Source organism: Monodelphis domestica, chromosome 4 (genome assembly GCF_027887165.1).
Source record: "Monodelphis domestica isolate mMonDom1 chromosome 4, mMonDom1.pri, whole genome shotgun sequence".
Classification (NCBI taxonomy): Eukaryota; Metazoa; Chordata; class Mammalia; order Didelphimorphia; family Didelphidae; genus Monodelphis; species Monodelphis domestica.
Window position 1 is genome coordinate 435,715,312 of NC_077230.1, and position 19,863 is coordinate 435,735,174.

General features: G+C 43.5%; 1 pseudogene; it reads right to left on the minus strand.

Moving 5' to 3' along the window:
- Positions 1-201: 201 nt before the first annotated feature.
- LOC100616695 (zinc finger protein 345-like) lies at positions 202-19,820 on the minus strand (annotated as a pseudogene).
- Between the last annotated feature and the right edge of the window lie 43 nt (positions 19,821-19,863).

A 19,863-nucleotide genomic window follows, 5' to 3' on the forward strand; every position in this document is an offset into this window, starting at 1 on the left:
CATGGTTTTTATAACCCTTCTTTGAGTGTGAATATTCTGATGTCTAGATACCTCTCACTTCCAGCAAAAGGCATGTCCCCAGTAAGCACATTCCTAAGGTTTTCCTCCACTATGAATCCTCTGATGTCAAGTAAGAGATAATTAAGACTTCCCACATTGAGTTCATATTCATCTTATCTTGAGAATAACTAATGAGCTCTATACTCTGTACTTCATTTGAATGTTTTTTTCTAGCTCATAACTGAGAGAAGATTTCTATCTGGTATAAAGTCTCTCATGGGAAATAAGGGATGACTGTTGCCTGAAAATTTTACCACACTGATTATATTCATAAGTTTTACCTCTGGCATGGATGTTCTGATGAACAAGAGATGAGCACTCCTTAAAAGTTTTGCCACAGTCATCACATTCATAGGGTGTCTACCCAGTGTGGATTCTCTTATGTTTACTAAGACCAGAGCTACATGTGAAAGCCTTTCCACACTGATTACATTCATAAGGTTTCTCTCCAGTGTGGATTCTCTGATGCTTAACAAGACCAGAATTGTATCTAAAAGTCTTTCCACAATGTTTACATTCATAAGGTTTCTCTCCAGTGTGGATTCTCTGATGAACAACAAGAGATGACCGGTGGCTAAAAGTTTTGTCACACTGTTCACATTCATAGGGTTTCTCTCCACTGTGGATTCTCTGATGTTGGGCAAGTTTAGAGCTCTGTCTGAAAGTCTTTCCACAGTGATTACATTCAAAAGGTTTCTCTCCAGTGTGGATTCTCTGATGAACAACAAGAGGTGAGCGATGGCTAAACATTTTGCCACACTCTTCACATTCATAAGGTTTCTCTCCAGTGTGGATTCTCTGATGTAGGGCAAGCATGAAGTTGAATCTGAAAGCCTTTCCACACTGTTTACATTCATATGGTTTCTCTCCAGTGTGGATCCTTTGATGTAGGGCAAGAGAGAATCTCTTTGTGAAAGTTTTTCCACATTGTTTACATTCAAAAGGTTTTTCTCCAGTGTGGATTCTCTGATGTTGAACAAGAGTAGAACTGCATCCGAATGTCTTTCCACATTAATTACATTCATAAGGTTTCTCTCCAGTGTGGATCCTTTGATGTAGAGCAAGATAGGAGTTCTGTGTGAAAGTCTTTCTACATTGTTTACATTCAAAAGGTTTTTCTCCACTATGGATTCTCTGATGCCTAGCAAGTCTGTATGAATTTGAGAAAGTTTTTCCACATTGATAACATTCATAAGGTTTCTCTCCAGTGTGGATTCTCTGGTGTTGAGCAAGTCCAGAATTGCACCTGAAAGTCTTTTCACATTGATTACATGCAAAAGGTTTTTCTCCTGTGTGGATTCTCTGATGTTCAGTAAGACTAGACCTCAGCCTAAAACTCCTTCCACATTGATGACATTCATAAGGCTTCTCTCCAGTGTGGATTCTCTGATGTAGAACAAGACTGTCCCTCCGTGTGAAAGTCTTTCCACATTCATTACACTTGTAAGGTTTCTCTCCAGTGTGGATTATCTGATGTCGAGCGAGTCTGGAGTGGATCCTAAAAGTCTTTCCACATTGATTACATTCATAAGGTTTCTCCCCTGTATGACTTCTTTGTCCTACAATAAGGGATGAGTTTTCATTGAAATTTTTAATACATTCACGATACTCATAAGATGTCTCACTAGTATGAATCTTCTGATGGGAAATAAGGGATGACTGTCTCCTGAAGGCTTTCCCACATTGCATACATTTATGCAGCTTTGGGCTAGTATGAAATTTTTGAAGGTGATGAAGCAGTAACTGTTTCTTAAAGGCTTTACCCCAGTCATTACATTCATAACATTTCTTTCCATTATGAATTTTTTGGTGGTCAGTGTGCTTTGAATTATGTTTGAGGGCCTCAATTGCATTATGTGTATAAAACATTTCTCCAGCATGACTTTTCTGATGTCCAATTCGTTCTGATTTTAAGTTGAAAGTCATCTCACACTCATGATATTTATAGGGTTTTAATAGAGGAGGCTTCTCATGAGACTCAACAAACTCCATTTGTTCAGTAAAACATTCCCTATATTTACTATCCTGAGAATAGTCATTGCCTGAGATCATTTCCTTGCACTGAATAAAGATGGAATATTGCCTGATACTCTTTCCATTTTTATCAAATTCATGGTGAACCTTTTGGGGTTTTTCTATGTTGAAATCAGAGTCACAGATTTCTCTCAGACTGAAGTCACAATGATTGTCATTCATGAATCTTTGCTGTTGTGATTCTACCCTGAGTTTTGCAGTAGTCTCTCTCATTTCAAGTCTCCTCTCTCCATCTGAAGGAAATAAAGAAATGTGTACATGAGGACAGGTAAGCATATACCCAAATAGGTAAGCTTCTCTCCACTGACAGAACGTAAACTTATTCATAATTTATTTCCATGGCAAAGAAAAGATACTTCAAAATCAAATGGGTGGAATCAATCATTCGAAAGTTCTATTACCTCACATCCCCCAGGTTAACTTAAGGATCACCAGCATTCTCATTACATTTCCACATTGGGTCATTGAGATCAAAACGTCAGACTAAGATGACCAACATCCTTAAGTTGAGGCCAAAACTCAACATTGAACTTTCTTTTTCTTTTTAAATGAAAAATTGTTTTATTATTGCATGTTCACTTCCTTATATTTTTCTCTCCAACTTTTATATTCTGCTTTAATAATAATTCAAAGACAGAACAAGAGCATAAGCAATTGGGATTAAGTGACTTGCTCAGTGTCACACAAGAAGGAAGTGTCTGAGGCCAGATTTGAACCAAGGTTATCCTGAGTTGAGACTTGGCACTCTATTCACTGAGCTACCTAGTTTTCCCTCACATGTTTATGTATCTGAGTGTGTGTACACACCATTATGTAAGTAGTAGTTTAAAAATGTCAAATAGCATGTGTGTAGCATCATTTTAGAGTTACTATTGCACAAGTTTGAGTTAATGCTGTGTAATTAATCCTAAGAGAATTGTTCTGTTAGAAAGTAAAGGAGATCCAGAAAACAATCTACTTCTGCTTCACTGACTACATTAAAGGCTTTCAGAACAGGATGCAGCAATTCTTCAGAGACAGGAGTACTGAATCATCAAATTTATCTCCTGAAGAACCTGAAAGTGGATCAGAAGATAGAACTGAACATGGAACAGTAGACTGGTTTAAGACTGAAAAAAGAGGATGGCCAGAGGACATCCTGTGAAATGCCAGACTGGATGAATCCAAAGCCAGGATTAAGGCCACCAAGAGAAAGAGCAACCATCTCAGCTAGACAATCCTACTCTGGGGACAGAAAGTGAAGAAGAACAAGAAGTCTCTTGATGAGGGTGAAAGAGAGTTTAAAAACTGGTTTAAAGATTAACATTAAAAAACTAAGACCTTGGCAACTGGTCCCATAACTTCCTGGCCGAGTGAAAAAAATAGAAGCATGGATTGATTTTATGTTTGGGGGCCAAAGATAACTGCAGATGGTGAGTGCAACCATTAAAATTCTTCCTCGTTTTGGGAAAAGCTATGGAAAATCTGCATGGCCTACTAAAAAGCAAAGACATCACTTTGCTGACGAAAATCCAGATAGCCAAAGCTAAGGTTCTATCATTAGCAATGTATGGCTTGAAGACCTGGAGTGTAAAGAATGCTGAGCATCACAGAATTGATACTTTCAAATTGTGGTGCTAGAAAAGATTTTTGAGAGTCCCTGGGACAGCAAGGAGAACAAATCAGTCCATACTTGGATAAATCAATTCAAGCAATTCACTGGACGGTCAAGTATTTTGGTGATTTAATGACAAAGTATGATTCACTGGAAAAGACCCTGACGTTGGGAAAGATTAAAGTGTATAAATGGAGATTTTGAGCCTTTGGCCTTCATCCTCCAGAAGTCACTTAGTAGTTCCCAAAATTCCATTTTCTTGCATCCCCACAGTTTGCGAGATTGTATTTAAGGGGCTGTAACTCCTCCATCTTCCTCTCTTGGACCTGGGTCCAGGCTGAAGTCAGGCAGTTCTTTTGCTTTAGTTATTATTAATACAATTTTTATAAAATATAATATTTAGTTATTGATTACTAATTTTAAAACCCACATTTTGGCTTACCACGATGCGATTACAAATTCTCAAAAATTTTTGAGCAGATAGCCTTAGAGTAAAGATAGTAAGTTTGCCCAATCGCTGCCCACCACGAGGTCCAGTGCCAGGGTATGCCTGCGATCCTGCCCGCCCTGCCTCCAGCTCCTGCCTGCCGTTTCTCCTGTCCATCTGGTTGGTCAGCATTCCTCACCATTCTCCACCCACCTTGGAGCCTCCTCTTGCTGAAACCAAATCCCCCACAAAAGCCTGCCAATCCCAGCCATTTTATTTCCACAGAAGGTGACGTATAATAATCTTTCCACCCCAATCCCTTACCACATTCCATGTGTGTGTTTCTAGTCTGCCATAGCTGTTTTTCAGTGTGGAGAAAAGAACCCTACACCGTATAATTTTCAAGCAGATTTTTTAAAAGCTGATCCTGGACTCCTGGTTTAGAAGGCTGCTACTAAAGGTTTCTCACAGGGAGGGCAGTTAGTTCCAAATCACTAGATTTAAAGTCAGTTTTGGGGAATAAGCCTGATTTTTTTCCTTCTTTGTCTTGACCCAAAACACCAAAGAGAAGTATTTTTTCTCATATGCAAATATGCTATTGTTTACCTCAAAATTTTGCTTCTTTATGTTTACTCTTTAAACAAACCCCATTCAGCATCTTTCAGGAAAAATGCTATTGCAAAGCATGCTTGAAACTCTGAAACAACAGTTTGAGTTGGTAGAGATCAAAAGTGCAGTTTGGATTTGCTTAATTCTTATCCTGAGACTTTTAATTTTCATTGGAGATTTCACACCTTATTTCCTTCTCCTCAAGAATATGCCACAAGTTAGGCTGCTTATGCTACAAACCAACTTGAAATATTTTGACAAAGTTCTAAAAGTCTTAAATGCTCTCAACATGCAGAGAAGAGATTCTGCCCTGTGTTTCTATGAGGAAATTCAGACCTCTGACAAATGAAATCTAAATGGATAATAAATATAGGGGGAGGGGAAAGAAATGTTAAAAGAAATCTGGAAGCTTATTGTTAACTATTTTGAGTTTATTCTCCTCCTAGAATAGTGAACAAGTCTATTGGGATTGGTGAAAAGGATTTTCACTGCACTGCCTGTCTGTACCTTCTCACTGGTTTATATTATTGTATTTACTGATTGCTTTAAGGTTTAATTTTTTTTTATCTGTTTTAATCTAGTCAATACCTTCTTGTAATATGGAATCATTTTAGCTACTGTTTTGCACATATTGATCTTTAATTTGTACTTTTACCTTTGCTGAAGAACAAAATATTTCTGTATAACCCCATGAACATCTTGCCAAAACCCTTGTCACTGCATCCATCAAAGATCACATGTTGCTTTTGTTAATTTCACATAGATGATGATGGATGTATTTCAACAAAACTGGTTAAATTGTGTGCAACCTTTAGAGAATTTAATAAGCTAAAAATTGAAATGGTAATTCTAAGGGGTCTTCAGAAATAATTTTAGTAACTAGTAGTTTCAGAATGATTAAATATATATATATATATATATATATATATATATATATATATATTATAAAGAATGTTGTATTAAAGGTAGGGAAATAAAGAAATGTTCCCACCAAGGTGTTTCATCAGAAAGCCAAAAAAAGACCCCCTGCAAAACTCTTAATTTTAATTTACTTCCTGCAAAACAATCTAGATCTTTTTTTTTTTTAATCCTCACCTTCCGTCTTAGAATGAATACTGTGTATTGGTTCCAAGGCAGAAAAGTGTTAAGGGCTAGGCAATGGGGGTTAAGTGACTTGCCCAGGGTCACACAGCTGGGAAGTGTCCGAGGTCAGATTTGAACCTAGGACCTCTTATCCCTAGGCCTGGCTCTCAATCCACTGAGCTACCCAGCTGCCCCCAAAACAATCTAGATTTCTTGATGATGTTCTAGACCCAAATAAGTTTTACTTTGTTAAAAATGTGTTTGCCAAGGTTTAAAAATTTGCCACATCTTTAAAAATTGTGACAAATATCCATCAGTTCATGGGGGGGGGGAGGGTTATGTCATACAACAACTTATGTGAAATATGATAGTGGGTTTGTTTGCTATTATAATTAACTAGGCTATTGTGAATCAGGGGGACTTTGGCACTTCTTTGAATGTGCATTATCTACTGTGTTACTGTTTTATTCTGAAAATCATTTTCTATTCGCACTTGGATGACACAGTGTGTCATTGATTTTAAGCTATATATTTTGATTTTTAAAACTTTTTTTTAAACTTTGATTTTTTTCCCTGTATGTGCAATATAGTATCTGTTTATTTTTCTGTCCTTTTTATATTTGAAGCACATGAAAGCAGTATTAAGATTTTTCTTTAATTTTTTTAATTTTGCAGTAATATAAATATTAAATACATTTGTTCTAATATTAATGCATACCTAAAAAGCTTTTAGACTATAAAAATGATGCCATTGATTGTTTAAAAAAATTTATGGGACTTTGCTTAATGATTCTGTCTGAGTCCAGGATAAGAGAATACCAAAAGAGTCACTGCACAGTGCCAAAGAAGCACAAAGCTAAACTGCATAGTGCCACACGGTCAAAGAGACCAACCAATCCTGATGGGATTGATGAAAATTTTGAGCCAAGACAAGAGGATTTCAAGTTGTTTAGGGTTCAAGGTTGAGGCTGTTTAACATGTGTTAAAGGCAAGCCTTCCTTGTCCCACATTCTACCAAGTATCTCAAATTTGGTTCCTACCTGGCTCCTATAATCTAATTCCTTTTCTATCTTTCATAATGTGGCAACTTTCTGTAGTCCTAACTACTGATTGGGTAGAGCATAATTTCTTAAATCGTTTTAACTGGGCCCTGATTCAAGGACCAGTTATAGTTTTGTTTTTCCTTTACTTAAGTTTTTTTAGACATAAAACTTTTATATTTCGTATTATATCCACAAGTTTTTTTTCTCTTTTATTTGGATTTTTTCATGCTACTGATTTTCTTTTCCAAATTGATTCATATACCTCATAACTCAGCCATGCATCCCTGAGTGATCATTGTGTTTATTATTATTATTTTCCTGGGGGGGGGGGGGAACAGACTATGTTATTGTTGTGAACTTTGACTTGAATTTGAGCCAAATTTAGAACAAGAGACTACCCTCCAGAATCTAGAAGGCACCGTGAAGATGCCTGCAGATACCACACGCTGTATCAGACATGAACCCAGGACCTCCCATCTCCCAGTCTGACTCTATCCATTGAGGTACCAGGCTGCCCCTCCACTTCACGTTCAATCCTCTCTTCTCATGTTAAATGTTGAAATTTTTTATTAGCTTGTGGTCTTTCCTGTTTCTCTTTATTGGTCTGTTTGATGCCCATCTCTGTGGGTTTTCCTTGGCTTCCCCTCATCCTTAGAATGTTCATCCTGCCTTTACCTGGGGGTAAAGCCCACCACCCACAACAAGCCTTTTGCAATCCTCCTTGACCAAACTGCCTTCTCCTTCTAGATCTACTGCAAAATTATTCATCCATGGAGTGTGTTTTACATCCTTGTGTCCAGGTTGTTTTCCCAACAGGCCGGGGAGTTCTTGAGGGGCAAGAAGATGTCACCTGCTTTTCTATAAATCTCCAGCACTTCCCACAAGGCTTGGCTTGAAAAAGATCTCAGAAAGAGCTTGTATTAGACAGCTGAAGCCCTTTTGGGATGCTTTCAGCACAGTTCCATGACCCAAGGTTCCAAACAATAGATCCTATAGGATCCAAGTTTGATTCTTAGAAAATAAACAAAAGGCCGTGGAATCCAGTCCCGTCATTTCACAAATGGGGAAAGTGCCATCCAGTGACCAGGATCACACTGTTAAAAAGCGTCTGAAAGCAAATTACAAACCAAATGTTCCCACCCCTAAATCTAGTATTTCCTTCATAGTGGCATGTAGTTACCTCTTGTGGTAAAAGAACTCATAAACCTGATGTCACTTCACTCACCCAGACAGGAGTTGCTTGAGCCTTCTTCCTCCAGCATCCATGGAGCTTCCACTTGCTTAAAATGGGAGACCAAATCTCTGGGAACTGGAAGACCTGGGCATTTGGAATAAGGAAGGGATGAGGATGGAAAGTCTCTTGTCATTTCTTCTCGTTAGGGAAAGGGGGCATGAAAGACAGGCCATAGGATGGTTCCCAGGACTCCTCAAGGATCATTTCCATGGTGGAAATCACTGGGAGCTTTGGTGGAGGATGGGAAGGAGATAACTGAGAATCATAAAAATGCTTTTTCTACTTTCATCACAGAAAGATGAGTTAATTCCATAGATTCTATTATCTACAAATTGAGACAACACATAGTGCAGTGGAGAGTGCCCTGGAGATAGATTCAGAAAGCTCTGAGTTCAAATGGATTCCCAAATAATCCATTCTCAAATATCTACTGCCCAAGTTTCTCAGAAAGTCACTTAACCTCTGTTTGCCTCTGTTTCCTCAAGTATAAAACGAGGATGAATAGCATCTAACTAGAAGGGTTGTTACGAGAATTAAATTAGATAACATTTTAAAAGAAAAAATTTAGCATGCTGTCTGGCACGTAGTCAGCATATAGAAATGCTTATTCTCTTCCATTCCTTTCCCACCATTTGCACTGGAATTTGTGTGAGATATAAAGGAAGAACAAAGATATACTTGGTTCTCAGAGTAAGACTAAGAGTAGTGAGCTAAAATTTTGAACTTATTAACAATAAAGAAAACTCCAAAGACTACATCAAACCCAAAGAGGAAGGGGCTCTTTTGGGAGGTAGGGAGTACCCTTCATTGCCCATCTTTTCAAGGAAAAACTGCATGAGCAGGTTTCAGAAATCTGCAGACATAATTTATCCTCAGGTAGAAGTCAGACTAGCTAGAACCCCTCAGATTAGTTTTTAAGGCTTAGATTATTCAACTGATTTGATTTTTTGACCTGAAGGTCCCCAGAATCAGTAAGACAGCTTTAGGAGCAGTAAGGAAACCCCCAGGTCAGTATAACTGTAAAGACCTTTTACGGGAAAACCAAAAAACAGGATGATCCTATTCTACCCCACTTGAGAGAATAGTATTCTAGTCTTACTAATACCTGGGGATGAAATGGTAGATTGAGAATTACCAGGGGAAATTGGTCCTTACCCACTTACCCAGGGAGAGCACGTTCTGGGCATTCTCCAGCATGACCTCCTTGTACAACTCCTTCTGACCAGGGTCCAAGAGGTGCCACTCCTCCTGGGTGAAGTCCACAGCCACATCCTGGAATGTCACCAACACCTAAACCACCAAAAGCCAAAGGCACAGAGCTGAAGGAGACCTCAGAAGTCATCTAATGCAGCAGTCATTAAGTTTTAGAAGGAAACTGAAGCACAAAAAAAGATTCCATCAAAGGCCATCCCCTTTATGAGTGTCCAAGCCAGCCCTTCGACCCTTAGTCATTAGAAGTCCAACAGAATACTGAGAAATTTTTATATAGTCAGTTGGAAGGAAGTTGAGAAATGTGTTTCTATGAATAGTCTCTACTCATGTGATCCAATGAATTATGTGTCCTATCAGTGACATATGAGGATCTCTGGAGGAGAAAAAAGATGATGTGAAACTTCTTCCCCACAAGCCAGCCAGGAGTCTATCAGACTTGGTGTATGCCAGCAGTAGCCCCATCCATGCAAGGCAGCACAAGCCTTGGAGGCAGCTGAATCACCAGTGACTTCCAAAATCTCATCCCCCAGGCTAAAAGGGACCAGGCAACTGGTCAGAAGATTACAGAGGCCCCTTTGCTGGCACTGGGTATAGAACTCTGTTGTATGACTCCTCTGGGGATCTGGGTCCTAGGCCTCATTCACAGAGTCAGGATGAGCAGGAGCTCTAGCACACCAGAGCCTGTGACTGCAGTGGTACAGGAATCCTGGTCATAGTTCCAGGGTACAAAATAGTGCTTGTGGTTATTTATAGACTAAGACCGCAGTGACTATACCTCTTATTAGATCCTATCACTTGAAAGAATTGAAACCTTGCAGAATCCCAGAATTAGCTCTGATATGAAAACCTCAACTTGAGATAGTGTCCCCTTCACGCCAAAAACATAAAGTTAAGTCATTAAATAATATCAGGAAAAGAGAAAAAAAAAAACAGAATAACCTGACCACAGAAGTTTACTAGGGTGACCAGAAAAAGCAAAACAAAAACTCAGAAGTGGAAAATTATGTCAAAATAGCTCCAAGAAAAGCCTCAAAGAAAAATGTCAATTAGTCTCAGGTCCAAAAAAGAATTGCTTGAAGAACTCAAATTATATTGTTCAAATACAATGAGCGAATTATAGGAAAAAATTGGAAAAAGAAATGAGATTGATGCAAGAAAATTATGAAGAGTCAACAGCTTCATAAAGGAACCACATGAAATGGAAAAATGTTTACACAATTTCACTGAAGAAAATATTCCTAAAAAAGCAGAATGAGTCATATGAGAAAAGAATAAATTTTTATTCATTGAACAAAATAACTTCTTAAAATGAAGAATTAATCATATGAAAAAGGAGCCACAAAAGTTCATGAAAAAAAGAATTCCTTAAAAGTTAGAAGTGGCCAAATGGAAGGGAATGACTCTGAGACATCAAGAAACAATTTTAAAAGTAGGGGAATTTTTCAAAAATAGGGAAAATATGTGAAACAATCAATTGGCAAAATAACTGACCTGGAAAATAGATCAAAGAGAAATAATCTAAGAATCACTGGACTACCTGAAAATCATGGTTTTATGAATTTTAAAGTCTCCATCTTGCTTGGTCTAGCACCCAAAATTGTGCACACCCACACTACACGGGCATGTGCTAGTCAATGACAAATCAGAAATAACTAACTGCTCACCTGGGCTGTCCTAAGCTAAGCTGGGGCCACCATTGGCACTTGTGAGGCACAGGAAGTGACAGAGAAAGCAGCCTCTGGAATTCGCTGACTTCCTGTGGACAGGGCTAGAAGCTTGAGCAAGGTGGAGGCCCGCAGACAGCTTCCCTTAAGATCAGTCATGTGAGTCAAGGACTGTTTCCTTCTCTACCTTGGCCCTTTTGGGCCTAACTCCCTCTGGCTCCCTGCTAGAGGTTGAGTAAACCCTTTCCCTTTTCTCCTCTCTACTTCTCTCCCTCTCCCTTCTCTTACGCCCATTGTGATTAAACCACCATAAATTCCATTCTGACTTGAGTGTTTCATTTTAGGAATTTCATAAGTAAATTCCTTGGTGGCCACAGTTTTAATATTATAACAATCTTCAAAGGTGAAATTTTCACTACAGTTTCAAAAAAAGAACCTAGACTCATATTTCAAGAAATTATTTAGGAATATTGCCCTGATGACCTAGAAACAGAGGGTAGAATAGATATGGAAGAAATTTGTTGATCACCTCCTGAAAGAGATCCCAAAATGAAAACTTTTAGGAAAATTGTAGACAGATTCTAAAGCTCTGAAAAAACTACTGTAAGCAGCCAGAAGATAGAATTGAAATTTCAGGGAGCCACAACTAGGATAGCACAAGATTGAACAGCTTCTATAGTAAAGGATCAGAGGGCTTAGAATATGATATTCTAAAAGGCAGAGGATCTAGAAACCAAGAATCACCTATCCAGAAAAACAAATACATATATTTTAGGGGGAAAATAATTATTTAATGAAATAGAAGATGTCTGAACATTCCTATGAAAAGACCAGAGCTAAATAGAAAATCTGATTCTCAAATATAAGGCTCAAGAGACATAAAAAGGGAAACAGGAAAGAAAAAATAAAGGATTCAATAAGGTTGAATACTTTACATTCCTAAAGGTATAGAAGATACCTGTCACTTTTAATAACTTTAGCATAATTAGGGCAGTTAGTAAGAATTTACATAGACAGAAGGCATAGATGTGAGTTGACTATGATGGTATGACAGCCGAAAGAAAAAACAATTAAAGGGTAAGAGATAGATACACTGGGAGAAAGAGGAAGGAGAGGTAAAATGGAGTAAATTATCTCATATAAAGGAAGTGGGAAAGAGATTTTACAATGGAGGGGAAGATGGGGGCAGTGGGCAGTGTTTGAAACTGTACAGATAATTTTAGTGTTTTGACTTAATATCTAAATAAGTGGTTGCCATGGGAAATCCCAAATATGAAAATACCCAAGTCAGCTGGGATTTATGGAGATTTTAATTAATAAAGAAGAATGAATTAAGGGAAGGAGAGAGAGAGAGAGAGAGAGAGAGAGAGAGAGAGAGAGAGAGAGAGAGAGAGAGAGAGAGAGAATTAATTTAACTGCACTGGCTCAGGCTGAGTCAAGCCATAGAAAAAGGCCTAGGCCAAAATGGCTTAGGCCTGAGCCTAAGGGAGAGGGAGTCAGTCTTTATCACTTATCACTAGACCATCTCCAAGCAAGCTCCAGTCCTCCACTGAATCTCCTAGAATCCAATCAGCCTGAACTGACTTCTAATCCAAACTGAATTACCCCAACTGACTTTTTACCCCTTCCTTTTAAAGAAAATTTTCTTTTATGTCACCTCCCCTAAATTTTTACTTCTACCAATCACAGTAGACACTTTTTTCCAAGACTGCCCATTCTTAGTTTTCACCACTCTTTAGTTCACACCTTCTCTGGTAAGATTATATCTTCTGAGTACTTCACACCTCTTTGTTAAGCTTGCCTTTTGTAAGTTACTTGACTTTTTTGTGATTAATCTTTACAGGTACTTAACACCTTTTTGTATTAAATCTAAAAACAGACCTAGCTTAAGGTTCCAGCTTTACTATAAGGTATGAGTTAGGGACTTTTCATCGTTCAATCAGGAGTTCACAACTTTATCTTCCCCTAAGGCACTGTCTGAGTAGGGTGGAGTAATTTTAAAAGTTCCCAATATATTCCTGACTAAGTATCTCCATTGTTACAATAAGGGAATAGCTTAACCAAATCTTCTAAAGTAGAGTCTGAGTAGTTTTAAGATTCACAAACCTTACTCTCCTCAGAATTGACTCAAGGAGGGAATAACATACAATGTGGTATAGAGATCTATCTTACTCTATAGGAAAGAGAAGAAAAAGATGAGGGGAAGGGAACTGATAAAATGGATGATTGAGGGAGGCAGTGGTCAAAAGAAAAGCACTTGTGAGATGGAACAAGTTGAAAGAAAAGAGAGAGATAAACAGGGATAATAAGATGGAGGGAAATATATAGTAATGATAACTGTGAATGTGACTAATTTACCTTAAAAAAATGGAAGCAGATAGCCGAGTGGGTTAAAAAACAGAATGTCAAAAGATGTTGTTTATAAGAAACACATTTGATGGAGAAAGACACACAGAGAGTAAGGCACTGGAGCACAATCTATCATGCTTCAGAAGCAAAAGAAGCAGGAATAGGAATCATGATCTCAAAGAAAAAAATCTCATTAAAAGACATAAATACTAGGAATTTAATAATCTTCCATCTCATTTTCTTTCATCTCTGTTTACAGTTATCCAACTCATCTTTTTAAGAGTTGATTGTTTTGGAGCAATTCTCTATCAGACAGGTAAAACCATTTTTATTTATTGTTTTCATTTCTTCTGTAAAACAAAAGATGAAAAATAAAAACTCTAAACATACCCCTGTAACTCTAGAACTAGAACGTCCTCTGTTAATCTGTTCTTATTTATACCTGATGTCTCCTTATCTTGATGATTTTAAATGGGACCATGGAAATTTTTCTTGAATTGGAAAATTTTCCAGCAAGTTCTCCACTGGCAAGGTTGGGCATTCAACTCATGTCTTCCTCTTTTACTACATTTTCAGGAGAAACTTTTGCTCCCTCCACTTGGCCTCCTAAGAGCAAGCCACGCATCTAAGGATAGGCAGAAGGGTTCTGCGAATCTTGCAAGCACACTTCCCACTGCAGAAGTGAGGGATCTGGTTCTTTAAAGGTAACTTCAAGAGCCCTTTCTGTTGGACATCTCCTGACTCCAAGGGATTCAATGAACCACTGCCATGTTTTATCAAGAGCCACACACTGAAGACCAGACACTGTGCTTGGAGAACATTGCAGAGGAATTCCTCTCATGGCCATCCCTGCTGCTCCAGACCACTAAAAGCAACAGCCCCTGTTTCCTCCAACCCAGTTCCAGCTACCTATTCCCAAGAAATCTAAGGCTGTGCACTAGAAGGGAGCCTACCAGTGTCGTATTGGCACATGTGTGCATCCATCTGATGCTCCTCCTTCTACAATGCAAACTGAGACCTTCTGAATTCTAACTATGAGAAGATCATTCTCCAAGGTCTAGCAATCTTTTGGACTGTGCTCTTCTAATGCCCCGGGGCTTTTTAAAGTTCTCCCACTTTCTGCATTTGTGTTCTAAGGGGGGAAGTAGATCTTTGCCTGATCTCTCTGGTTTTTGCATTTGACAGTGAGGAGTTTGCCTTTTCCCTCTTCTTCCCCTTCGATTGTCATCTGGGTTCCCTCCAGACCATGCATTGCCCATAGAGGAATGCCCAATAGTACTGGCCCATCAAGAAGCAGGTCCAACTTTTGGCCAGAGAGAGGATTGGAAGAAGAAATTCAGTTAAATAGAGGAGAGCCCAGCCCATCAGCCCTGCTCATCCCTGTCTCCCCTCGATCCTCTCTCCATCCTCGTTGTTTCTAGCCATGAATGTATGAAGCTGACTGGTTGTGAGAACTGAGCAGTTCTGTTTTATCAGGAATTTTGTATCTCAAAAATATTCCTCTGAATGGTCTGTCTGGATTGTTTCCCCGTCTGCTACCGACATCCTCCACGTATTCGCTGGGCAATGACTTGTCCTAATAAAATAACTCAAGCTGGACCACCAGCACGAGCACAATTCGCATCCTTCCTTTGGCATCCTCCCTCCATCCCTCTTCCTGTAATTCCTACCACTTCGCTTCATGTCAGTTGCTCCTCCCTAGTCCAGAAACCCTACTTGGGCTTGCCTGAGCCATTAGTAATGGGAGACAACAATAGGGCTGGCAGGGGGTTCTCACAACTACTGCATGAGCAGCGTACGGGGAACGTGGGCTCAAGGACTTGGGGATCCCTGGGAGGAGGGTGTCCGGCTGGCTCAGCTGGTCCCCAGAGCTAACCCAGGAACGAAATGTGAAGTGACAGAGGAGGCACCCCGGGACCACCCGGCTGTGTTTCCAGAAACAAGATGGCAGCAGTCAGCCCTACTCCTGCCTCGTTTTAGTCCAGCAATGAAACGTCCTGTTTGAGCTTTACCGGTCCAGAAGTGGCTGCACCAATAGATGATTGTGTGAACTGAAAGACCGGAAATGTTGGAGCCTGGAACAGGAGGGCCAGCAGGAACGTCCGAGATGCTCCTTGTTGCGGTTGGCTCAGAGGCTTTATTTACAGGTTGGAGAATTTGGGGGTTCCGGGCTCTGCCTGCCTCAAGTCCCTCAGGACACTCTTGCCTTGATTCAGCCTCGAAAGTGATTTTCCTAAAGGGTCAGACGGATCACGGCACCCCTCTTCCCATGCCACAATCACCCGCCGGTCCCTCTTGTCTCCAGGATCCAGTGTAAAATGCTGTTAGGCATTCAAAGCCCATGGAACCAGCCTCCTTCTACTGGGCGCTCTTCGTACCCTTATTCTTCAACACGTACCCTCTGATCCAGGCGTGTGGGCCTCTTGGGTAGTCCAAGAACAAGACCCTCCATCTCTAGCCTCCCGGTGTGTTCTCTGGCTGTTCCCCTCGGCTGGCACACTCTCCTTCTCCCCCTCACATTATTGACCCACAGATAAACCCCCCCTTTCTACAAGAAGCCCCCCCTCTGTCTTCAGCCTACCACCTTCCCAGCGTTCCTTCTTCCCACATACCCTGTGAGAGCTCACTTTATGGAAGAGTTTTGCTGCGGTACCTTCTGAGCTCCTTGAGGGCAGAGACTCTCTTTTGCATGCCACAATCAACCCAGTGCCGGGCACCTAATAGGCCTCTAGTAAAGGTTTTTGATAGCTGCCTCAGGCCTGCAGCCACCTTGGGAGGGGGTCCTCGTATCATTCTCATTTTAACAACTAAGGAAACTGAGGCAGTCAGGGGCTAAGTTCTTTGCCCTGGGTGCCCTGGGGGTAAGTGTCCCAGGCAGCATCGGAACTCAGTGCTTCCTAATGAAGGACCCAACTCTGAGGCCTCTGGGTCCCCCCAACTCTGAGGCCTCTGGGCCCCCCCAACTCTGAGGCCTCTGGGCCCCCCCAACTCTGAGGCCTCTGGGCCCCCCCAACTCTGAGGCCTCTGGGCCCCCCCAACTCTGAGGCCTCTGGGCCCCCCCAACTCTGAGGCCTCTGGGCCCCCCCAACTCTGAGGCCTCTGGGTCCCCACCTCGCTGCCCACAGGACACCCAAGAGGACAGACGTCACTGTCCCAGGCGAAAGCTCCAGCCGCTTGGGGATCAGGAGGGCTTCCTGGGAAAGGCGTCTGGAAGGGGCTGAGAATTCCTGATGGTCTACAATACGCCCCCCCAGACCCCCCAAGAGAAAATATTGAGGACTGAGCAGAGCAGAAATTTTCCATCTCTGCCAGTTAAGCCTCTTTTGAAACGCAGATGACAAGCCGGCAAAGCCCTGGAGACAGAGGGGATGCCCAGCCATCAGGGAACGGCCCAAAGCCAGGAAGGAGGAGGTCAGAGCCGAGCACTGGCTGGGCTGCGCCTGTCCGGCTGGGTCCTGGGTGGCCCCATTCAGCCTCTGGCCACCAGGGAGCCTCATCATTCCAGGACAGGCTCAGAGGAGACCCCTCTGGGGGCTGCAGGCACCCCAGAACAGCCCCAAGCCCCTCCCTCCTCTCCTCTGACCAGGGACACTGGCCTCCTGGCTGAGCCTGACCAGGACCCTCCAGCCCCTGCCTCTGGGCATCTCTAATGGCTTCCCTCAGGCTGGAAGGTTCTCCCTCCTCCCTGGGCCTCCTGGCTTCCTTCTTCATAGCTCAGCTCACGTCTGACCCTCAGAACAGAGCTCCTGGCCCGCAGCACTGCCACAGCCTCCCTCCGAGAGTCCCTCCCATCCATACTGCAAGGCCAGTGTAGACACGGCCGCAGACACTTGCCCCTCCACTAGACTGGGAGCTCTTGGGGGGGAGGGCCTGGTTCCTCCTTCCTGGGCTGCTCCAGCAGCTCCCCACAGAGCCCCTTCCCTTCCTCAGTGCTTCTCCACTTGAGCTGAGCCATGGCAAAGGGGAGGCAGTCAGAGAGCCCTGGGGAGGGCAAAGTCTGCTCTGAGGAGGACCCTGAGAAGGACAAGAGCTGGGAAGCTTTCAGGGCTCTGTTCTAGGCCTGCCCACACAGGACCCAGGTGGGAAGGGCTTTCCCTGAGGTCCAGTTGCCAGAAGGCAGAGCCTGGTCCAAAGAACCAGGTGGGTGAGAAGCTCTGTGTGTGTGTGTGTGTGTGTGTGTGCGTGCACACGTGTGCTAGGCATGCCCAGAGCACACATGGAGTCTAAGGAACAGACTAAAGAGGGAAGAGGCTGTCCTTGTCGCTGAGCCTTAAGGAGGGAGAATTGAGGAGGGAAAGAGGGGAGGGCAGCCATGGGGGCCCTGAGGGGGCCCAGGAAGGGCCAGAGTGCCAGGAGTGACCCTGAAAAGCAGCAGCACAGAGCAGGGCACTGGTGCCCCCCATCTCATTGGCTGCCTATCTGTGGGCAGAAACCATCCCGGGCACCACACACTGGCAGCTGCCTACCCAGGCCTCTGGGGCTCAGCCCTGGGCACACTGCACTCACCTGGGCTGGGGGGCCGGGGCTCCCAGGGGCCACCCCTCTGGCTCCAGGCCTGGGTCCTCTGCAAGCTCTGTGTCTCCTCTTCCTGGGCAGGAGGCTGGCTGCAGGCATTGAGGCAGGCTGAGGTCCAGCAGGGAGAGCCTTCAGGGTCCAGGGGGAGGGCAAGAAAGGAGGTGAGGCAGGGACAGGAAGGTGCTCTGAGCAGGAAGACTCCCCCCTCCCCCTCTTACTCCTCTTCTGCCCATCCTCCTGCGGAGACCAGGAGGCAGAAGGGGCTTTGGGATCCCAGATGGGAGGGGGGCAGTCAGAGGCTCCAGGAGCCCCCAATCAGATTTCTGCCCTCCCTGAGGCCCTCCCTGCCCAACCCTCACCCTCCTGCCTGGTCTAGGAGGGAGGGAGCTGGGACAGGCTGAGGACCAGGAGGGCTCTGGGATGGGGCTGCCAGGAATGACCAGGGAAGCCCGAGGCTGGGAGACACAAGCCTGGCTGGGATTCTCTTGCCTGGCAGGCTGACTGAGGGCTCTGAGAAGGGAGGCAGGAAGCAGGAGGCCTGGGCAAGGAAGGGGCTGGGAGCAGAGGAGGACCCTGTAACTGAGCTGGGAGAGGAGGAGGGGACATCCCGATGCCAGAAGAGTTCCAGGAGGGCAGCTGAGCCTGGGAAAGCAGGAAGATGGTCCCAGGCTCTAACCAGGAGCTGGGGAGGACTCCTGGGACCCCCTTTTGGAGCTTAGCTTGGAGACTTTAGTTTGGTTCTCTGGAGGGAAACTGGAGACAGGAAGCTCAATGCCTGGGATCTGAAAGGGAGGCTGCAGGAGAGCCATAGGTCCAGTTAAGGCACCTTCCTTAAAAGCTTCGTTGCCTGGGTCCTAGGGAGGTCCTAGAGGAAAAGAAGCAGGACTCCTGGGTCCCTGCAGAGAACCAGGGTTGTTGCTGGGACGATGCAATCTGGACAGGAGCTGGGGGCAGGGAAACAGGCTACCTGGGTCCTGGTGGGGAGGTTAGAGGCAGTGCTTCAGGGTCTGCTTGGGAGAGCTCTGAAGTATGACCCAATTGTCATCCTGAGGGCAGTGTACTAGGACATGAAGGATGTGGTGGGGAACCTGGACAAGAAACAGCAAAGGAGAGCTGGCCAGAGAGCCAGATGGGGGAGGTCCAAGGGCTCCTGTCAGCCCCAGTGAACACTCACTATGAGGTCAGACAGGGAGGAGGAGCCCAAAAGGAAAAGGCAGCCTGCAGAACCCGAGTGCCACATGGCTTCCCTGCTCAGACCTACCTAGGACCTGCAAGCACAGGGCTGGCTCCCAGAAGGCAGAGGGATCTCAGTTGAAAGGGAAGAAGGCAGCAGGACTGCGTTTTCAAGAGAAGTAAGACTAAACCCAGCAGATCCAGAGAAAGAAGAAAGTTTGATCTCAGCTCCAGTGGTTCAGGTTTCTAGTCAACCCACTCTGGGCGGGTCTTCCCAGTCCAGGGGCCCCACCCTGGCCCCTCAAATGCCTGGACCATTGGAACCTCTTGCTTCTACTCTAGACTCCTCCCAGGCCTCCAAATCCCCCTCAGGGCTCAAATTCCACCTGCATCATCGCCACCTGGCTGGCAAACTTGGAGGCTCGAGAGGCTCCTCCCTCTCTCTGCTCTGGGTCTCACACCCTCCTCCTGAGCAGTCTCCTGCCTTCTGCTACACTCATCTTCCAAACTTAGCCATCCAGACCCTGCATCCCTCCTGCTTCTCCCAAATATATCCCTCTCCTACATCTGCACCCTAGATTTACCCTAGTTTAACCCCCTCCTCCAACCTAGAAACATTTGCACCCTTGGGAGGTCTTTCCCTCTATCTTGTTATCCTTGCGTAAGGGGCATTCTCTCAGTGGAACACAAGTGGATCCTCTGAGAAATCAGAGGCCAGGAAATCAGGACACCTGGGTCCCTGCCACGTATTTCAGGGCTTCTAATGTAAGCCCTTCTGTCTCCCTATTATCAGATTGAGATTACAGAGCAGGGGTAGTAGTTAGTCACTACTTATTAAAGCAATTTTCTATAGAAAAGGCTTCATC